Source organism: Amblyomma maculatum, chromosome 9, assembly GCF_055883805.1.
Source record: "Amblyomma maculatum isolate TAMU_Amacu chromosome 9, ASM5588380v1, whole genome shotgun sequence".
NCBI lineage: Eukaryota > Metazoa > Arthropoda > Arachnida > Ixodida > Ixodidae > Amblyomma > Amblyomma maculatum.
Window position 1 is genome coordinate 67,544,547 of NC_139352.1, and position 14,095 is coordinate 67,558,641.

At 46.4% G+C, this 14,095-nt stretch overlaps 1 long non-coding RNA gene across 1 annotated transcript in view; it reads right to left on the reverse strand.

Moving 5' to 3' along the window:
* Positions 1–307: 307 nt before the first annotated feature.
* LOC146179297 (uncharacterized) overlaps positions 308–14,095 on the reverse strand; it is a 625,697-nt gene continuing 611,909 nt past the window's right edge. Inside the window, exon 5 of the long non-coding RNA XR_014700917.1 lies at positions 308–458. This is a non-coding gene — a long non-coding RNA (uncharacterized LOC146179297). The remainder of the gene's footprint in view (positions 459–14,095) is intronic.

Below are 14,095 nucleotides of genomic sequence, written 5' to 3' on the forward strand. Positions count from 1 at the left end.
TTTCAATAGTATACCAGTCGAGCAAAGACGGTGAGCTCGCAAAGAAAAAAAAAACAAACGGACAAAATTTCGATCTCAGTATATGCATACTTGAGCTGTACGCACGGTCAACACAGAAGGCTCGCCACTCTCCTGTCCGACCCACGTGTTTACGATAGCCCGCAGCACACCTGGCGTTGTCGCCTTCGTCGTCGGGGAAACCACGGCGATAGCCAGCGTCCGACAGACGCCCCCCCCCCCCCCCCTCCCCTGGGTCCCACTTCCTAGTTGCAACGTTAGCATAGAGATAGCTGCAGCATAGCGAAGGTCTGAAGTGCTCCACACACCTTGTTCCTGCCAAGAGGCACGAGAGGCTCGCCTTTACATGAGTGGCCGCGGTCCTTGGTCAGTCCGTGTGTTTGTGCGGCGGTTTATGGTGATTCCGACGTACGCAGTAATGGGGGCGGCCTTGCTACGTCCTGCGCACAACGAGCCAAACAATAGAAAAATACTGAAAAAAAAAAAGCGGGTAATCTACACTTAGCTCAGACAAATACATACTCGTGCTTTTAGAGATCGGACAGCGTCATTAAATTTCGATTTCTGGGGGTGCATCATAGTCACGAAGATATAATGGCTTGCAAGGAAATCACAATAGCAGAAAACAAAATAGAATGCTTTAAGTCTGCTAACAGCCTAAAGCGGTAGGCATGCAACGCATTTGGCTGTTAATCTATTAATTGAACACTTATGCTGACAACTCGTCTTTTCTCATTTCATAGCCAAGTTACATTGTTATGAAGAGTTGTGTATAAGAGATTGCAGAGAAAAAAATATGTGCAGTGAGAAGAGATTTTTTTACTCAAGGTTACAGCAGGGCATCAGAATGTGCGGCCGAGAGGCACCAATAGACGCAATTTTCGGGCATACAAAAGTGCCGGTTTAAAAATAAACTATCCAAGACAATACTGCGTCGCATTTCCTAGACGAAGTGAAAAATACTCTCGATGTGTCTTAGTAGTTGTCCCACCTAAATATAAAGTAATGGCGCAGGACATATTGACCAAAATTAATTTTTTAGTTAAGGCATTACAATTTCTCTCTAAATCCTGTGATTGCTTGATCAATCGTTTGGCTGAGTGATACTGTTATCTTTGTGGCTGTTATACTTGCGGTGTGATTACGACCAGCGTAAAGAAAAAGGATACAGTTTTTTTTAAGGAAGTCTGCAGATGGAAATCAGCCTATATTGTCAAAATCTCACAACGGTTGTTCATCCGCGAACATCCGCAAAGTGCGAGCGCGTTTCATGTCTGTATATATTCAATTACGCGGGACGCTTGCGACCGAACAACATATATAGACACGACGGCTGTCTGTTGCTGTCATTATTATCATCTTTCTGCATGTACAGTTGTCAGCCGTGTGCGATATGAAGCAGAATTCGGACGCCTGCACGATGCAGTGGTGGCAACGACTTGACATAAAGTGACGCCCACATAACGGCTCAGGAGAGTATCTAAGTGCAGCCCTGTAGTGTCTCTTTGGATTGGATTGGAGAAACTTTATTGATCAGGAAAATCATCTTATTTCCTGTAATCACTTATTTATCGGCCAAGAGATGGCGACTACTTAGCTCTGCTGCACTGGCTCATGGGATACTGAACATGCTTCTCTACTCGACGCGGCTCCACCTTCTAAGCTGTCCATCACAATTAATATTGCTGCGTTATTAAAAGGCTGAAACATGCATGGAAGTGATAATTTCCTCCCCTGAGGTGTCAAGCCATACAGCAATACATTGTGACATATGTTTCGTCCATACTGTCGGGAACATACCATGCGCGCGACACCGCGTTGAGATTCAGATTATATTTTGCTGTTCCAGGATTTTGATTTACTTGATCCTACTGTTAATCCACACTCGAGGACCATGAGAGAGAAGGGATATAAACGATTCAAACAAAACTCTAATAGAGAAAAACTGTAAAGCACAGGTGTTAAAACGACGAACTTTGGAAAACAAAGGGATTCAAACACACCATTCAAACGATGTCACTCAATAGCAAGCTGTATAGAGAGCCCAAAATACACACAGTTGTTACACTACGACACCTACGAAACAACAGGTCAGCTCTGATTAAAGTATTTCTTAAGATTTTTCTCTTTTTTTATATAGTCTGTCAGAGAGGTAGTGTAGAATATGAGTAACCAGTTTATTCCACATCTGTATTGAACTCCAGAGTACTGTTGTATCATGGTTCAAACGTGGGCTCAGTTAGAAGGAGGATGCAAGTACGTGTTCCTGTTCACCTTTATTTCTCCCGTGAAGTATTTGCTTCACTACATTAAATCTTTGTTTTTGTTACAGGTTACAGGACTGAAACGTTTCGATGATCGAGTCGGTCCCCTTATACTTCTCAAAGACAAAGATCGGCAAGTCTTTGTATTTTTTTTATATTACTTTGTAATATTTCTGCTGGCGATTGCGGGCCACTGCAGCATATTTCAACACAGGTCAAATAAATGTCTTACAGGGCAACAACTTGATGCTCTTTGTGTGCTTTGCGCCCATCTTTGCTCTAAATAAATATACGGCAGTCGCATGCTGTATTCGCTGTATGCCGCAAATGGATGAGTGCGGCATATTTATATAAAAAATATTACGCACTATACAAACAAATATTGAAGCGAAATAACCGTTTTTCTCTTAGGTGTACTTACTAGAAAAGCTACGCGCTCTGCTACAAGCAAGTAGGTGTGCGACAGGAATTTCATTGTCGGCAGCTATTATGCAAATTACTTTTGCTTCAGCGAAAAGAACACACACTTCAGTCTCTTAAAACCGGTGATTCTCGTTTCGCTGGCAAACGCTAATATAGCAGCCTGCTTAGAATAGTTTCGCTCCACATTATGGTTGCATGCTTTCTTCTTTGTAATATGAGTAAAGCGTCAAGAACGCTGCAATATGATAGTTGGCTCTTCACTTCCTTGTTTACGGTCCTTGAGACAGGCTGGCTTTAGTGTTCTAGCATCTTAAAACGATAAAGCAGCGATTGCGTCAGACGCTTTTTTTCGTGTCTCACCTGACGGATACTGGCTTTCTTACATTATAAGCCCCCTTGGTCGTCGGAAACATGACAGGTGAGTCAATGATTTCGATGAGCAATTGTAGCAATCTCGTATGCGTCACTACCTACAAGAAAGCACGCAGCCTAAATTTTTCTCCCCGTACCCATTCAAGTGAAACTGCGTTGTTAGAAAGCTTTCTTTCTCGGACGAGTGACAGGCATGTTTGTATTCACGTGCGCTTATGTACGCAACATCCTTGGGACTGATTAAGACAGGTAAATTGAATATAATAACCACACACTGTTTTTTTTTTTTTTTCACACTTCATGGGTTTCGTTTTTCATCACGGGAAGTTTAGATTTTAGTCCCTATCGAAGTTCCCAGGAGACCTTAGCTCGCACATTGTTGTAGCACAGGACGGCTTAACACTGTCCGAACCTTTATAAAATCCGCGCAGTGTTAGGATGTTTAATCTGATAAAAGGTGCAACGCATACATAAATCTTTATAGGGATTCAACTAAAGGTGCAAAAATTGCAAGTAATATGCCTTGCCCAAACGTATACTACTCGAGTATTTATGATGCTGTAGAATACCTCCCAGCATATAATAACGATGGTACCTGCCAGCCAAAAACAAAAGTGCCGATTAAGAGTGTCTGTTTCAATCTGCCACTCGTCTTCGTAGCGGTCATGACCGAGAGCGTTCTGTTTCGCAAAATGTGGTTACACACCCCGATATAACGAATAACTCGAATAGTCTGCACTTCCCAACAGTTCTCAGGTAAATTGTCACCAAATTGAGCTCACGCCTGACACCAGGTGGAGCTGCTTTCAAAAAGGACGGAGAAATAAAGAGCATTAAGCAACAGGTGAAAAACAAAGAACGTAAAAATTGGATAAATTCGATGGAAAAGAAACAGAGTGTGAAATTATACCGAAAGTTGAAAATGCAGATCAGGAAAGAAGATTTCTTTGATAACTCAAGAGGCAGTGCCCTACTTTTTGAAGCTAGATCAGGGTGCTTTAGAACAAGCAGCTACAAAAAGAAATTTAACAATGGAGATGACGCATGTGCTGTATGTGGTAAATCCAGTGAAACAATTGACCATATTGTTACGGGGTATTGTTACGGGGGGGCCTAATGTGACAATATTATACTCGAATGTAATGGTATCCATCCGGAAGTTGATGCAGGCGCAACCACTGTTCCTGAAGCTCTGGAGTTTAGAGATACCAGTGGCCGGGTGAATAAACCGGCGGTGGAAATTAGCAAAAAACAACTGGAAGATTGGTGCCTTAGAGAAGTGACATAATGTTAGTAATGTAGAAAAAAAAAATTAATAAATAGAATGATGGTTTAGTTAACCAATCGAAATCAATAATTAGGATATAGGGATAAAAATGAGCATGATAGCTACTGCTACCACCCCGTTTCAAAGGGGACGCTCCTATATTCCGTCCGTCCGTCCGTCCGTCCGTCCGTCCGTCCGTCCGTCCGTCCGTCCGTCCATCCATCCATCCATCCATCCATCCATCCATCCATCCATCCATCCATCCATCCATCCATCCATCTTAAATTTCATTTACTTGGAACCGCCTGCGATGTGATTTCTTCCCCGGACATAGGAACCTTAAATGGCGGGCACTTACTGACCCACACAAATGAAATCATGGCACCTCCAGTGTTTATTTTTTGTTGGTTTGATTCGCCGCTAGCTCGAACAGTCGCAGTGTTGATTTCGTTCTCGGAAACGTTCGAGTTCACTCACCCTCACCGGCCTATACTATAATAAAAAGCGAAAGCTAATCTTCTCAACTAACGCGCGGCGAACAGGGAGGTGGAGCACATATAAGACAGTAAATTATGCTCGACGTTAATCTTTTTTCCCGCAAACTCTCTGTGAGGTGCTGGTACGAAGCGTGACTTTATGCTGACAGGTGTGTTCGGCTCTCGAATAACAAACCATTATTTATAGGTTCATAACCCCTCCGAGGCACTCCCTGTAAGAGCTCGTATAAAGGACATGGCTATAAAAACAAACACTGCCCTGTCATTTGCTGATAACGTGTCGCACTGGTTCGCTTTTCAAGGAAATTTACCAAGTCCCCGAGGCAGCGCATGCGTAAAGCTGTGGCTTGGCGAAAGAACTTATCAAAGGAAGGTTATAAAAGCAGCGCAGAACGCGGGACGAAAGGAATATAACGACACACTTCGACATAGCAGAACTCGTATAGCCACCGCCTTGCAGCTGCCGAACTTCACGTATACCTAAATAAACCGATGTGTTATGTATTTGTATGATGCTTTATTCGACGCAATGTGGTCGAGCGCAGAAATTCACAAAATGGGTTTCGAAGAGATCGACTTGACATGAACAGGAATAAAGGCTCGACTAATGAAACTTCTCACAGCTTGCGCGCTAGTAACAAGGTGAAATTTGCAAGGTAAGCAAGTTGCTAAGAAAGTGCGCATTGTCTCAAAGTAATAAAAAGTAAAATGGTACTTTGCAGTGATTAGCGTTAGCAAAATACACGAACTATAGCCAGTGAACAGCGATGCAGCGTTTGTAAAAGAACAGCCGCTAAAAGCGAACAAAAAGCATGTCGTTCTTGTCACTGAGCTTATTGTCGCATTTGCATAGAAAGGGACTGCCGACAAGTACAAGTAAACTGTGTACAACAAGCGGCAGGTGTCTAGGGAAAGCTCTTTTGTTCCTGCTCGCAGGAGTTCGTCTAGTATTATACATGACTACATGTTCAGGGACCCTTCGCTTTGTTGACGAACCCGCGACGTCATATCGTTTTATTAGTTGGGTTTTGGCGAAGCCAGGCCGTCATCTTTAGTTTGCGACGTCATATACTTCCGAGTATTTTCTCGTAGGGAAGCTCTTTAATATTCGCATATACACTCGGTCATGTTTACAATCACCAGTATGCTGTCATGCCAGAATTAACAGGGCGATGTGCATATAACGCAGTGCGCACAACGTCATCGCTGGCTCACGACGTCACAAGCGGGATGTCATTTCCAGCTTCCGCATATAGGATACACTGACGTTTTCCATTGCTTGCAGTTGTCTTCAGATGCTGCAACAGGAGCCCTAAGTGCCAGGATCAACTACGCTATTAGCAAGCTTTTTGCAACTTTATATAAACAGGACATTGAGCCATCCCAAATCAATCAATCAATCAATCAATCAATCAATCAATCAATCAATCAATCAATCAATCAATCAATCAATCAATCAACCCGTCAACCAACCAACCAACCAATCAACCAACCAATCAATCAACCAACCAATCAATCAATCAATCAGTCATCCTACATGAAATTAGATACGAAATTAATCAATCAGTCTGAGAGTCAATCAGCCAATCATATTCCTGCTCACCAACAAATTGGGTAACTTCGGTTCACACGCCACCGGGTGCGTTGTGAAGGTCGCCTGAAACGTCATGAATATGACCTCAAGTCGAAGTGTTGTCAAGTGCAAGGTATTTTAATCGAACCGGTTGCCAAGTTTTACTCCGACTTTACGTTTTTCGTATCTGTGACGTTGACTGGCTCGAGCTGTGCCAGCTAGCTCATTCTTGAGTCACCCGTGTTAATGAAGCGAAATTCGCAGTGTACACCTAATGATGTTAAAAAAAAAAAAGAAAGAAAGATAAAAATAAAACTACGCAGTTCCTGCGACAAATTCTACTACCAGACGCCGGCCACAGGAGATGCACGAATTTTGACCCGGGCTTTCGTAACTCGAATGACTGAAGCACTGCGCAGGAAAGGAAGGGACGGCATTTACGAGGGCACAGTGAACTCAGCCTTTTACTTGGAAGCACACGGGCTCGCCAAAACCGCCACACATGCAAGCCGAGGGCAACCTCTTCCTCCTCCGCACGCCATCCACAATTCCGAGGGAAATTCAACTGAAGCTGCAGCGGCAAGAGCGGCAGCTGCGAAAAGCAACGGCTACGGGAACGGGCCATGCGTCGTGGTTGTGTCGAGGGCGTGTGTGTTCCTTCCTGTCGCAATCGCCGAAACGACTGGGGGCCGCTGCGACGAGGGCGACGGCGACGCACTCGAGTTCACTGCACAGCGTCGTAAACAAGCAGGCCCCTCACTCTCTTTCGTCTTTGCTTCCTGCGCTGCGTTCTACCCTCCGTCTCTGCTTTCTCCTCACCTGCCTCCTGCCTGACAGCGTGCCCACAATAACCGCGCATCTCGCGACGACGCACTAGCGCTGTGCAAGCTGCGGCCGAATAAACAGATAGCAACTGAGTGAAAGAATGTACGCTAGTGTTTCGGTAAGAAAAAAAGAAAAAGAAACTACCGAGAAGAGCAGCAAACTTTGCATCCTTCCCCTCCTTCATATTTTGTCTTTATCCCCTGTTTAGTTTTCCCTCTTAGGGCTTCCTTTAACTCTTTCCTTCATCTTCTTGACTTTATGTCCATCATTCGCGATTACGGTCGACAACGACGAATTTTTTTTCTGTCTGTGTGCCTTAAAACTTGTCCTCCTCTCCATCCTATTCTCTTTGGGCATCCACGTACTGACCGTGACGTGCACCCTCTTCCGCATTTTGCGTGACGGGGTTGTGGTGCTTTGTGTTTGCATCTGGGTGTTTGAGCGTGTTTCCACACCTTAGCGAGGACAAGCGCGCGGACACTGCGCTTGGTGTTTCAGCTATCAGCGAACAAGTGTAGCTCTGCGCTCGGCCGCCTCCTGTATTTGTATGTGATATAAATGTTTTCCACCACCACCACCGCCCGGTCATTGCGGCGGTCGGTCAGCGAGGCGTGCGAAATGATGTGGGCGTGGACAGTATGGTGGAGCGTCTAAGAGAGCAGAGAGGATGTGAGAGAGGCTATACCCTCCTCACTTCAGCACTGTTGGAATGTCCGGGCGATGCGAACGAGAAGAAAAATAGAAGAGGAAGAGAAAGAAGAAAGGGGGAAAAAGTAAACGTATAAAAAGCGCAGTGCGCGCACCAGAGCCACTCCTTTGAATATGATAGTAATGGTAATAACAACGCGGACAGGGTGAACGCCCTGCAAAATCACAGTGCCGCGGAACAACCGAGGCGCGTTATTGAGGTTCCGAGAGGACGGGGAACGAACACCGACCGACGCGCAGTGTTTCTGATTTCTTTTAGTGCGTTGTCGTGGGAGCAGTTCCGAAACAAATATTTGTGCAGAGAGAGAGAGAGAGGCGCCTCAACTTCTACAAAAGATTCTTTTTTTTTTTTTTCTGTGCTACGCTTCGAAACGCAGCTTTTATTTGGTCCCCGTGTTTTGTTGTTGCTTTTTAATTTTTCAAGAAAATACTCTCCTAAAACGATCTGGGATGACGAGAAAGCAGTATTTTCTCTCTCGATTTAACGAGTTCTCATATTTCTTTCGGAAAAAAAGATGCTTTCCGGCGGTCTGTGATATACGAGAGCTTTCTATTGTTAGGGCGATTGTTTCGCTATTGGGATGAAGCAGATCGCCAGTAGGAGAGTGAAACTCGGGAACTCTGCAAAAGTAGTTCGGGCAGCGAATGATGGCAGAGTAAAGGAGGTTCATTACGACTCACGAGAAGCCATTTTCCCGCCTTAGCTGGGCTATACCTAATCGCAATGGTCACAGGCACTCAAAAAACACGCTTTTCTCCGAAGCCAACGATATGCAGCGACACGGAGCCTGACAGCTTAAACTCGTTCTACTCAAGACCGGATCTGGCCACTCAAGACCGGATCTGGCCGTCCGCAATTTGCAGGCGAATTTACGCGACAGGTACGGTCATTGCCGTGAGTTTGGCCGCTAAGTTTCAAAACGGCATATGGCATTCATTTTAAGATGAAGTCCTGCAAGCAACGAAGAGCTAAAATAATCCACGTATGCGAGCCTCATGGCTCTCACGTGCACGCATGAGTATGGCGTGTTTGATAGTTTTATTTATTGATGATGCAACGAAGAGCTAAAATCTTCGTTGCATCATCAACAAACAAAGCTATCAAACACGCCATACTCACGCGTGCACGTGAGCGCCACGAGGCTCACATACGTTTATTAATGAATTCTGAAGTGGCTTATACTCAGTTCCGATCGAGTGCAGTTGTCTGCCAGTCGCAAACGTACCTGATCTTCTGGGGTAAGTGAACCGTATTCAGCCACAATATAGTTCCACGCTACAAACTCTCCGTAGGTAACCTCTCCGGGACGCATAGGAAATTCTACTGCAAAACCCACAATGCGAAAATGCTTGCATCTGTATATCTGTTGCCTTGGAGAGTGAAGCCCTAGAAGCATCACCCTTTGGATGCATCTCTACGACACTCCTCTAGCGTCACCTTCGATCTAGAGTCTCCACCACACTACCACCCGCATTCAACCCTCACAAGCACCGGCATACACCCAACGCCACCCTTAGTCTGGTCATGCACTGTCACCCTCCTTCCACTATGACTCTGCCAACAGAAGCCTAAGCGACAGTGGAACAAAAAAACGATGGCGAATAAAATTCAACGACGTAGTGGAAAAGCCAGCTGCCCTGTATAAGCCCCCCCCCCCCCCCCCCCTTCCTCCTACTGCTGTTGCAAGGGGACAAAATCACTCACTGTCCCCCTCGACGCACCTCCACCTTACATAAATACTCTGTAAAGTGTGCGGTGTCTGGACTTAGAGCAAAGCATTTATTACAGTAATAATGAACTAATCTTTGAGGTTAAATCCAACTGCTTTATACAGTTGTCGCATAAAACATCTGACAACATTCTGTCTCCTCTTTTTCCTTTTTTTTTTTTCTATTTTCGCCCTCCGTCGAACGAGAAAAAGAAAAATGCAACATCAATGAGTCCCTCGCTTTGCTCTCATGCGCCCGTCTCTCCACGCGAACGATTTTATTTCTTTATTATTATTTTCTTGCCTTCAGCCAACCCTTCGAGAACATGGCCAGAAAAGCTGCCTGCTGACGCGGGACACATGTACGTTGTCAACGAACCGTTTCCTCACCTTTTCGAATATGTACGAAGTGTCGTTTTGCATTGTTTTCAATCCAACTACTTTTCATTACTGATGTCCTGTTCTCAAAATAAGAATAGAAAAGAAGTATGAAAGAGAAGAGCTTGTTGACTCCATGGAAAATGCTCCTGTAATCCTACCGAGCGCCAACTTGATACGTCTTCCCCGCACCTATACACCTAGAGCTGAGTCCTCCAAGCAATCACCCGTGCTCCGGGACGCTTACACAACCAGCGCACTCGTCGCTGGCTTGCGTCAGCCGCCCGCGCCGCTGCCTTCGGGGGTGTGTTGCATCGCACTCCTCTTACTGCGCATCTAGGAAAACACTCCGCAGATGCCGGCGTTGCACGCAAGCCAACTCAATGAGCGCGAGCGTCGTAACGTCGTGTTTTTCCTTTGCGCTGCCTGTATGTGTGTGTGTATATATTACCAGGGGGTCGTTGGGTCCGAGCCATCCCCGCAGTTAGGCCAAGCTCGCAGCAGCGCATCTGGTTTTGCTTTGACCTGCCTGGACCGATCCGGCCGAGGAAAACTCAAACACGCAAATGCTAGGACGAAGAAAACACATGCGCAGCAGCTAAGGCGTTCGAATGCGTCGGTGGTGTCATAAAAGTAAACACGTATCTTGCGGTAGGCCGACGGAAAGAAAGAAAAAAAGAAGCAAAGAAAGAAAGAACACGACGTCCGAGATCACATCAGCTGCTGCTGCGCCAACACTTCTCGGGTCAAGATACAGGCACGGGACAGTGTTTCGACACTCGCGTCGGGTGTCTCGCGTTGCGTCCGGAGAACGAGAGGAGACCCGTCACCTGTCAACGAGGCGAAATCCTGGCGGAAAACAAAAGAAGTGATGGCTCAGATGGAAACGACCAGCTACTCGGGGAGAATGACGCTAAAGACTGACCAACCCGTATATATAAACTGCGGGGTGCAAAAGGCAGCCCACTCTTCCAAATAGCGTTCGATTGATGGCGATCATAGTTGGAGGTCACTGACCGAGGCCGCTGTCCTGTAATTTTGGTCGCCCTCTGTAGTCGAGGACGAAGGGCGCACAGTATATCGGTTTCCGACGTCAATGTACTCTTTTTCTTGCGGGTGTCTTGCTCTTTGGTGATAATATGATAAACTATGATGATCTCGCAATGCTTACGTCCGATTATACGTGGTCACCGACTGTCGAATGGGAGCATTGTCCAAACGTACCCTGTTTGGTCAGCTAATATAAACAGGTCTTGGTCTTTATGTGCGGCTTACCAAACGGCGGCGCTTAATGATCGAGGGGTAGCATGATTATAGGCGCACTCTTCGCTATCAATTACCGCACTCACGTACAGCTTGTCTGTCTCCAGTGAGGTGCGTGGATCCTGGGAATTTTTTTGTTTGCTTTTTTTTTCGTCCTTGACTTTGCAGAGAGTATGAAAGAGGTAGATGCAAACATTCGCCGGCAAAACTGTCGAACAGCCTGAACTGAGGTGTTCCCATCGCACAGCCACGGTTAGTAATGTGGAAAGTCGTCTAGCTACTGCAGCGGCCGCAAAATTTCCCTCACAGCAGTTAGCATCCATGGTTACATATAAAACTTAGAGATATATAAGTCTATATATATATAGGAAGCTTAGAGTGGCATTTGATGACTACCCAGGCTGCACAAGCACCGGTTCAATATTGACGTATGTTAATTGGCGATACACGGGTCCTATGTGGGGCCAGTCACTGCCAAGATACTTTCAATATAGGACGGATTAATCGTTTGTGATGCCTGGGATGGTCTATTTTGTAGAATTTTGGTTGGTTGGTTGGTTTGTGGGGTTTAACGTCCCAAAGCAACTCAGGCTATGAGAGACGCCGTAGTGGAGGACTCCGGAAATTTCGACCACCTGGGGTTCTTTAACGTGCACTGACATCGCACAGCACACGGACGCCTTGCTTTTCGCCTCCACCGAAAAGCTGCCGCCGAGGCCGGGATTCGATCCCGCGTCCTTGGGAACAGTAGTCGAGCGTCGTAACCACTGCGCCACCCCGGCGGGGTATTTTGTAGAATTTTAGTAACGTGTATGGGTCCTGAGATCTGCGTGTCTAAAATTTCAGCCGGTTTCATGCGGTACTGCGCCCGCGACGGGAAGCTTTTCTCTGGTATGGCAGTGCCTGTAGTGTTTTGCCTGAAAAGGATGTGGATTTACAGGCAATAGTGATAACATTTAGCTCCTAGAAAGATAACCAATCTTTTGAGAAACAGCCCTCACCCTACTCCATAGGCACTGTGATCCGCAACACACACACACACACACACACACACACACACACACACACACACACACACACACACACACACACACACACACACACACACACACACACACACACACACACACACACACACACACACACACACACACACACACACACACACACACACACACACACACACACACACACACACACACACACACACACACACACACACACACACACACACACACACACACACACACACACACACACACACACACACACACACACACACACACACACACACACACACACACACACACACACACACACACACACACACACACACACACACACACACACACACACACACACACACACACACTTATCGGACACGCTACAATCCCTGACATTCTACATAGCCAGGTCACGTCACCAACGTACGTATTTACTCGATCCCCCCCCCCCCGCCTCATTTTTTTTTTTTCACGTTCGTGATAGCCAAAGCGGGGGGTGATATCTTGACTAGACGGGCACAAGAAATAGCAATTTCTTCACCTCACAAACTTGGCAAATAGTTTTGTGAAACGTGAATGCAGTTCGCCTAAACTTCAAGTTGTAGGCAGCCCTCTACAAACTCGTTCCGATCACCGTTACATTTCTCTGACACCAGACCAAGCAAAGCGCGCCCGCGATGCGCATGAACTCTGCCGATCCTTGCCGGTACCAGGGCCACGTATATATGCCATCATGCTGATAGAGTTATCGGGGTCGCTTTGGGCCGGTTTTCACAGCGTCCTGTGCTACCATGCGTTAGTAGTGTCGGAAGACAGCAACATAAGAAGCCGGAGATCATGCCCAAAGTGACTTTACACCTCGGACGCCGCGCCGCCTCAGGACTGTTTCACAGCTGTGGGTCTACGACAGAGCGAGAAAGCGAGTTTGGCGACATTGGTTACATTGGTTACATGCTCTTCCACGAAAATAAGCGGTGCTTTATTCGCATGCAAATTTTTTCTTTTTTTTTTTTTTTTGTGAAATTAGGAAGGTGCTTACATATTCGGGAAAATACGGTAATACCTAATATTGCTATCTTCTGTGAAACGGCTACAAAAGTTATGGGTCATTATCCAAGCGAACTCAGCGCGCACCCGCTAACTCGTTAGAACTATTCTTTGCTCTAACCAAAGTGTCTATTGTCTATTGTGCCTCGTGTCGTCTATTGCGCAATCTCCGATCCAACGCTCATATATACGAACGGACCGAAGAAGTACCACGCCACAACTGGAGCGGCGGCTTCGTGATAAAATGTGCATACTGAGCACACCCGGAACAGACAGGCCATCGTATGACAGCGAGCAGTTCCAGGACAAGACAGATACGGCCAGCATAGATAGAAGAAGAACCGCGAAGGAAGCGAAGACACAAACACGAACGCAGGCACAGTCTAGTCGACAAGGAGCGAGCTATATTCGTTCTCGCAACCCCTCTCCTCCTCGGTCAAGAAGGAGACGGGGCATGCGACGTCCGCTGTTTGCCATCTGCCAGACACTGCAAGCCAAGCAAGCCACTCGGGGCCGCTCACAACAAACACACGTGCTTTCTGTTGACGCCAGTACGCCTGGCGCGACCTCGAAGGCCTAGTCTAGGGAGGCCAATGCCACCCTATTGGCGCCGCTGAACAGATCGCACGAAAAAGAATACAACAGAGACCGAAGGAAAAGAGAACTAAAGAAGAGAAGCAGGGTCATACAGAGGCTGGGAGGAAAAACAGGAATCGTACGATGCCGTAGCTGTCATCGCACAGTGCG